The sequence below is a fragment of the Mastomys coucha genome, unplaced genomic scaffold (assembly GCF_008632895.1).
Source record: "Mastomys coucha isolate ucsf_1 unplaced genomic scaffold, UCSF_Mcou_1 pScaffold18, whole genome shotgun sequence".
Taxonomy (NCBI): domain Eukaryota; kingdom Metazoa; phylum Chordata; class Mammalia; order Rodentia; family Muridae; genus Mastomys; species Mastomys coucha.
This window is the reverse complement of record NW_022196900.1, coordinates 107,892,197-107,898,576: the sequence shown is the minus strand read 5'-3', so window position 1 is coordinate 107,898,576 and position 6,380 is coordinate 107,892,197. Positions and strand designations below refer to the sequence as shown.

At 55.0% G+C, this 6,380-nt stretch overlaps 1 protein-coding gene across 3 annotated transcripts in view; it reads right to left on the bottom strand.

Moving 5' to 3' along the window:
• Positions 1 to 2,455, bottom strand: part of Casz1 (castor zinc finger 1) — a 151,370-nt gene extending 148,915 nt beyond the window's left edge. Inside the window, exon 1 of one of the 3 annotated variants that reach the window (XM_031379474.1) lies at positions 2,296 to 2,455. The gene's annotated coding sequence lies outside the window, so the exon portion shown is untranslated. Of the gene's footprint in view, positions 1 to 2,086; positions 2,175 to 2,295 lie in introns of those variants that run through there. The other 2 variants (XM_031379477.1, XM_031379475.1) reach the window with 2 other exon arrangements.
• Positions 2,456 to 6,380: the final 3,925 nt, after the last annotated feature.

The following is a 6,380-nucleotide window of genomic DNA, read 5'->3' as shown; positions in this document are numbered from 1 at the left end:
TCACCAACGTTACCAGACGATCTGTTTTCCAGTTCCCTTGTGCGCTGTCACCGCGCGCCAGTACCAGCTTGGAGGCGGCCTATAATTCCCAACTTTGTCCGGAGTCTACTGCGGTCTTTTACCCCATCCCACCCCCAAACCCTGTGACTGCACTAAGCGTTGGCTGGACAGTTACGCACACAGGGAGGGCCGCGCCCCCCAGACTCCTTTGGAGAAGCGACGTACATGTTCAGTCTCCCCAACATTCTGCCAGGTTTAGGGGAGCTCCAGCTCGGAGGAGGGGTCTTATCCCTGCTGGGCGCATCTTCCACCCAGGCACCCACATCTTCACCCTTCCCAGCGTGACTGCATGGAGGTCCTCGCCGCACCCAGGCCGGCTTCCCAAGCCGAAGCTGAATCCGGAGAAACTTGTCTGCAGGGGAAGCCGTCCCTGGCCTCACTCCTCTCCTCCCCCAGCTCGGGACCCCGGTCGGGGAAGACTTGGAAGAAGAATCTGTGCCCACCCCCTAGAGAAAAATCTATTATTGTGATCTTAATCTACTCCCCCAAAGTGTCCCTCCCGCTGTGATTGACGGCGCATACACCTGTTCCCCTCGCGGAGGAGAGTCCAAACGCTGGGGACAGACATTCGCTCAACCGCTCCTCGGCCGCCCAGCGCCCGCCCGCGCCTGGGCACCCCCGCCCGCAGCCCCAGTGCTCCCCTGGCCGAATCTCTCCACCCCAAGAGGCTGCCCCCTCCCCTCCCAGGCCCCGCTCCCCGGCTCTCCCGCTCCCGGTCGCGCTGGCTTCGAAAAGAGAGAGAAAGAACAGAAAGCAAAACTTCCTGGCGGCCGACGGTCATCAGCTGCACATTCTGCAAATGCCACCGAGTAAAAATAAACCGGCCGCCGCTCCGCCCGGCCGGCTCACCCCGGGCGCACGACTCAGCCCCCTGTCCTGGGAGGTCCACTGCTGTGGGTCTGCCTGGCAGGGTCCCCCGATCACAGAGCGCCCCTCAGAGCCCCGCTCCCTGACTCTCTGTCAGTTACCACTTGACGCTCCTGTGTAGTGAAGGTCGACTCAAGTGTCCCGGTGGCCCAGTCACCTCCCCTTTACTGTCCCCTGTGCCCCTACATGCTACTCTCCTCTCTGTCCTCTACCAGGAGCCGATTTCAGCCCCGTGTCCTCTCCACACGCTAAGTCCCTAGGTCCCCTTGAGCCCACCTAGGGTCACAGACCCCGCCCGATCCTCTCCTATCCCTGGAGAGATCCCCCACCTCCGGCACTGGAGCTCACCGCTCCACCCGCAATCGGGCCTGCCGACCCAGTGTCCCAAGTCCCCGGGCGCAACTTCTCTCTCCGCGCACACAGTAAGCCTCCACAACTCCCCCGGAACTTTTCCCCAGACCGAGGGCGAGCTCCAGCCGACGGCAGAGCGGTCGGAGCCGGTACCCAGCGTTGGGAGCCGAAGCCCGGGGACACTCGGGGGGTGGGGAGAGAGAGTGAGAAGCGCCACTTGCCGCGCTTGGAGCGGCGCACTTGAGATAAACTTCCCAGGCACAGAGAGAAAAGGGGGCGCCGCTCCCCCGATCCCAGAACCCTCTTGCCTTCTTTTTCCCACCCGGAGCTCCCCTTGGCACCCTGCGCCTACGCGAACACTGCCTACCTCTGCTGGCAGAACACACACCCGGGTGTCGGGGCACAAGAGCTGGCCAGAGGAGATCCCCACCCACCCTTTCCCTTGGGCAAAGTCTTGCAAAGTCACCCCAGGAGCCCCTCACCCCTGCCCCCTTCTCTCCTCCAGACAGCTCACGACCCCCCTGCAGCAGGAGGGGGGCGTGGGAGATGGAACGATCGCCCAGTATTGGCAAGTACCTGCGCCCCCAGCCCACTGCGCGGAAAGCGCCCCCACCCTAGTTGCAAAGTCCTGTGCTCATGCCTGGCACCTCCCCCTCTTCTCCCCTACCCCGCCGACCCCTCAGCTGGAGTAAGTGACCCCCAGAGCTGCAGCCCTCTCTCCACTGGGGCGGCTCGCCGGGCATTCCCCCTGGTCACTGCGGGCGCCGCGCCGCCCCTCGCCGGGGTGCCAGCCCTCTGTGCCCCCTACCTCCAGTACGGCCGGAGTTGGGTGGCAGCCGCCGCTCGCAGGCTGGCTGGCTCGCTCGCTCGCTCGTTCGCCCGCTCCCAGCTGCAAGCGGCAACCCCGGGGGTAGTGGGCTGCACCGGGACTGGGGTGAAGCCTGGAGGCGCCCCAGTAGGCCCGCAGAGGTGGAGGGCTTGAGGGGGCCGAGGTGGAAAGAGCGCCGAGTCTCTTACCTGCACTTGGGGCGGCTTTGGGTGACTTTCCAAGTCCGGGGAAAAATGTGTGTGTGTTTGGGATGGAGCGCCGCGGGCGCGCATGCGCGACCAAAGTTGCCGGATCCCGGATTTTTCACTCCCAGTCTCCGCTCTCGCCCGCTGTGATTATGGAATTCTCCGCGGCCGAACGGGCGAGTGGGTGGCATGCAAAACCCGGGCCGGATCGCGGGGCTGGGCTCCGCTCCACCCTCACACCCCCAGACCTTCCCCTCTAGCATTCTTCCCACCCACCGCCGAGGCTGGGCTCCGCGTGCGCGCGCGGCGAGAGCGGCCAGCGAAGCTGCATCAGAGAGCGCTGCTCCCTTTTGCGGTTCCGGAAGGTTTCTACACCCTCTGAATGGAGTTGAGGCTGGGACAGACGAAAGGGACGAGGGTGCGTTACTTTCTAGCTATTCTGAACGCTTTGACACCCCGAGTTTGGTTCCCACTTTTTCAATGAAAATTGGCTCTTTTTTGCAAGCCAGTTAGAAGGGTCGAATGAAATCTTCCCTCTTTGATATTTTCTTTGCTCTTATTCTCTGCAAAGGGGAGTTTTCATTTAGCCCCCCTTATGCAAGAAATAAATCCTTAAGTGAGCAAGACAGGCCACGCAGAATGACCTTACTCTGTGCGTGGGAGGAGGGCAAATCATGTGCATTAAAACGATAATGCTGCAAAGTGAAAGATCCACGGGAAAGCAGAGTGTCTTGGGAGAGCCGATCCCTTGGCCTGGCGGTGGGAGGTGAAGGCCTCTTTCATCTCCCTTGAAGGACACTTTGCATCCTTGCACCCTGGCAGGGCCTCTTAGCTGTCGACATGAAGTGGGGGGGGGGGGGGGGGGGTCCTTGGGCCCTACAGCCTGGTCCTGCCTTTTCCAGCCAGGCTACCACACCCTGGCATAGACTCAGCAATGATACCCTTTTTTTTTTCCTACTGCCGAAATTCAGGATGGAAATTCAGGATGTGAGACAAAAAGAAAAGGAGGAGGGACCCCCAGGCAAGATGAGTGAGAAACTGACCACCATGGTACTAAATAGGCAAATTATTAATTTAATAAATGAACAAAAATGCAAAGCATGACCCAACTTCGAGATGCGGTTTACACTGTGAGTTCTGCTCAGAGAAAATGCCTACCCGCTGCTCAACTGTGCTATTGGCTGGACATTGAGGCCTACTCAAGCAAGCTCAGCTTCATGACCCCACCCGCCTGGCAAGCGGTGGGACAGTCTGCTGGGTGTGTTCCCTGCCCTGCTGCAAGCTCAAAGTTCATTGGTCCAGAGGAAATGACCAGAGTCTGAGGCTCTCTATCCCTGAGGTGGTAGAATCCTTAAATAAAGCCTTTGGGTCAGTGCTGTGAGGCATCTCACAGTCCTTAGATGTTATGGTAAGTGACAGTTTGGTCACACTTGCAGGAAAATAAACTGGAGCAAAACAAAAACAAAACAACAACAAAAAATCCCCCGCCCCCACTACTCAGATTTGTCAGCCCACAAAGAGCAGATTTGAGGGTTTGGACACCCCCCAAATCCACCAGTTCATTGTGTTGTCTCTCCTCCTTTTTCCAAGAATTAACAGGAGTCATGTGCAGCCACAACAGACCCTGGGCCTACCTCTCCCCTTTGCTCTCCCATCCTAGGGGCTCCTTAGCTCTCAGGCTTTTTACTCCCCCAAGTACCTCTGAGATACTTGAACCTGGTGACTCAGGAGAACACATGCCCTCAGTCCTCCCCTCCCCCGGAGATCTCAAGCTCAATCCTGCCAGCCCACACAGAGAGAAACTGAGTCACTATCACCAGAAAGGTGGCAAAGTAGGCCTTCTCACTTTTGTCAAGGGCCCCATTCACCGCTGCTGCGGCTGCAGCATAAAGACAAGCAGTTAACAACTTGAGCTACAGGAGCGAGCGCCAGCCACTCACCAACTGGGTGACCTTGAAGGAGACATTTGACCTCCCTGTACCTCAGTTGGCCCAACAGTGAAATGGGGATGATAAGAGTGTTGCTGCCTGGGAGTGTTGTGAGACTAACGTAAGTTAATGCAGGAAAAGAGCTTGGGCCAAGATATTGATCTGGAAGTGCCAGTAACTGTCATTGTTCCTGGGGACATCCAGTACTCTTCTTTCCTGTCCTCTCTCCATCCCTTCTTATCCTCTGTCTGGTTTTGTTTTGTCTGATTTTATTTGTTAGTTCTTTGCTCCTCCATTCACTGAGTATGTATTTGCTGAGCCCAGTATTCCACAGTGGGAGACAGAGCTGAATTAGACAACGAATGAGGCCTGGCCAGGAAGGGGATGGTGACAGATTTCTTCCTACATCATCATCAGATCCACCTCCATTCCTATTATTAGGCTCACCCTCCCCTTTTCCAATAAAATTGTCCACCCCACATACACATATTCCTTTCCACCTTTCCCTCAACATCACCAACCTATCTCTCCCACTAAACATTCATTAACCCATTTATTCTTCACTCCACTTTCTTCTCAGGACCTCTACTGCCCTCAGTGGGAACCTTACCTGTGTGAGTGACTAGCGTCTGAGACAGGCTTAAGGGAGAGAAGGCTCCTGTTGAACCCCAATACCTTCCAATGCCTAACTTGATACAGGGGAAAATCTCGATAAGGAGACTTCCATTTACCTGCTCCTACCATTTCCTCCTGCCGCAGCTCTTAGCCCTTTCTGTTACTTTACCCTGTTTGTGGATATACAATGAGTTTGCTTGTACATTGATTGATTCATCTTTCCTTTCTGGCTGCCCCTGCTAGAGGAAGCACCCTACAATGGGGACATGGTGGCTCTTGGTGTCCCGGGCACCTATGACAGTGCTTGGCCCTCACTGGAATCAAGGTGTCTTGAAGTGTCTACTCTAGGGAAGAATGACCAGAAAGAGCCCAGACAAGTGACAGTTGACTTAGTGACAGCCTAGGAGACACCAGGTGGAAGAGTGATCTTACCTGGCTTTCTACTCCCTGGCATTTTGCTGGCTCCACAAAATGGGTGGGGGTGTGGGAGGGGGAGGTGTCTCTAGAGGCATGTATCTTAGCAGAGAAAACTGGACAGTCCCCTGCCTCTGCGTGGAATGCTTGTAGTCAAGAGCCTATCTCATTTCTAAGCCTCTAGGGAGACGTCCTCCATACGCACACTGCCCCCACTGAATGCAGACAGTGTCGTTATCTCTGGAGCTCAGGAGCCAAATACTGTATCTGAATAATTGATTATGAAACAAACAAATTTAAGCCAGCCTCTATTGGTATGATTAGGAAAGCCTTGGAAGATACAGCAGCTTAGCTCACCTCCTGGCTTTTTGGTATCTAATCCTCCTTTAAGGACTGAAAGCAAAACCTGACCTTACATGAGTAGCCAGTGTTTATCGAGTGGTTACTATGTGTCACAGAGGCAGGCTTGGACCGGCTCACCAACCCCATACAACAGCAGTAAGAGGTAGTTACGCTGATGAACATAATACCCATTATACAGATGGGGACACAAAGAACAACTTCTCCAAGACTGAAGTAGACAGTCTGAGTCCCCAGGACCAGCTACATGGGCAACAAATTGACAATAGTTACTCCTTGACTTTGGTGCAACAAGAACATGAGAAGCAGATGAGACGAGATATGAGATGTACTGGGAGAGAAGACCATGGCTGTCTCTCCATGTGTGCTCCACTTGTTTATGTGCCCTGATGGGTCTGGTATTTCTATTTCACCCTAGGCTGGCCTGGAACTCTAAAGACAGATCCTTTAGACCCAGCCTCCCAAGTTCTAGGATCAGGGTGTACACTACCAGATCTGGCTCCTTTGCATCTCATTCCATCTAAATAACAAACGAAACCCCTAAACCATTACAAAGTATTTTGTACACAGCAGGGAGTCAGTTAAAAGGGGGGATATCCTATTTTTGTTCCCTATTTTGCCTGGGCTGTTGTTCTTTGCCTTGAGGTTAGCCTAGGGTAGGGGTAGTTTGGGGGTTCATTGCATCCCAAGGAGCTGCTGTCCCTGTAGGTACTCAGTAGATGCCTAGTGACTAAATAAACAAGTGTCAGAGGCTTGATTATGGTGATTACT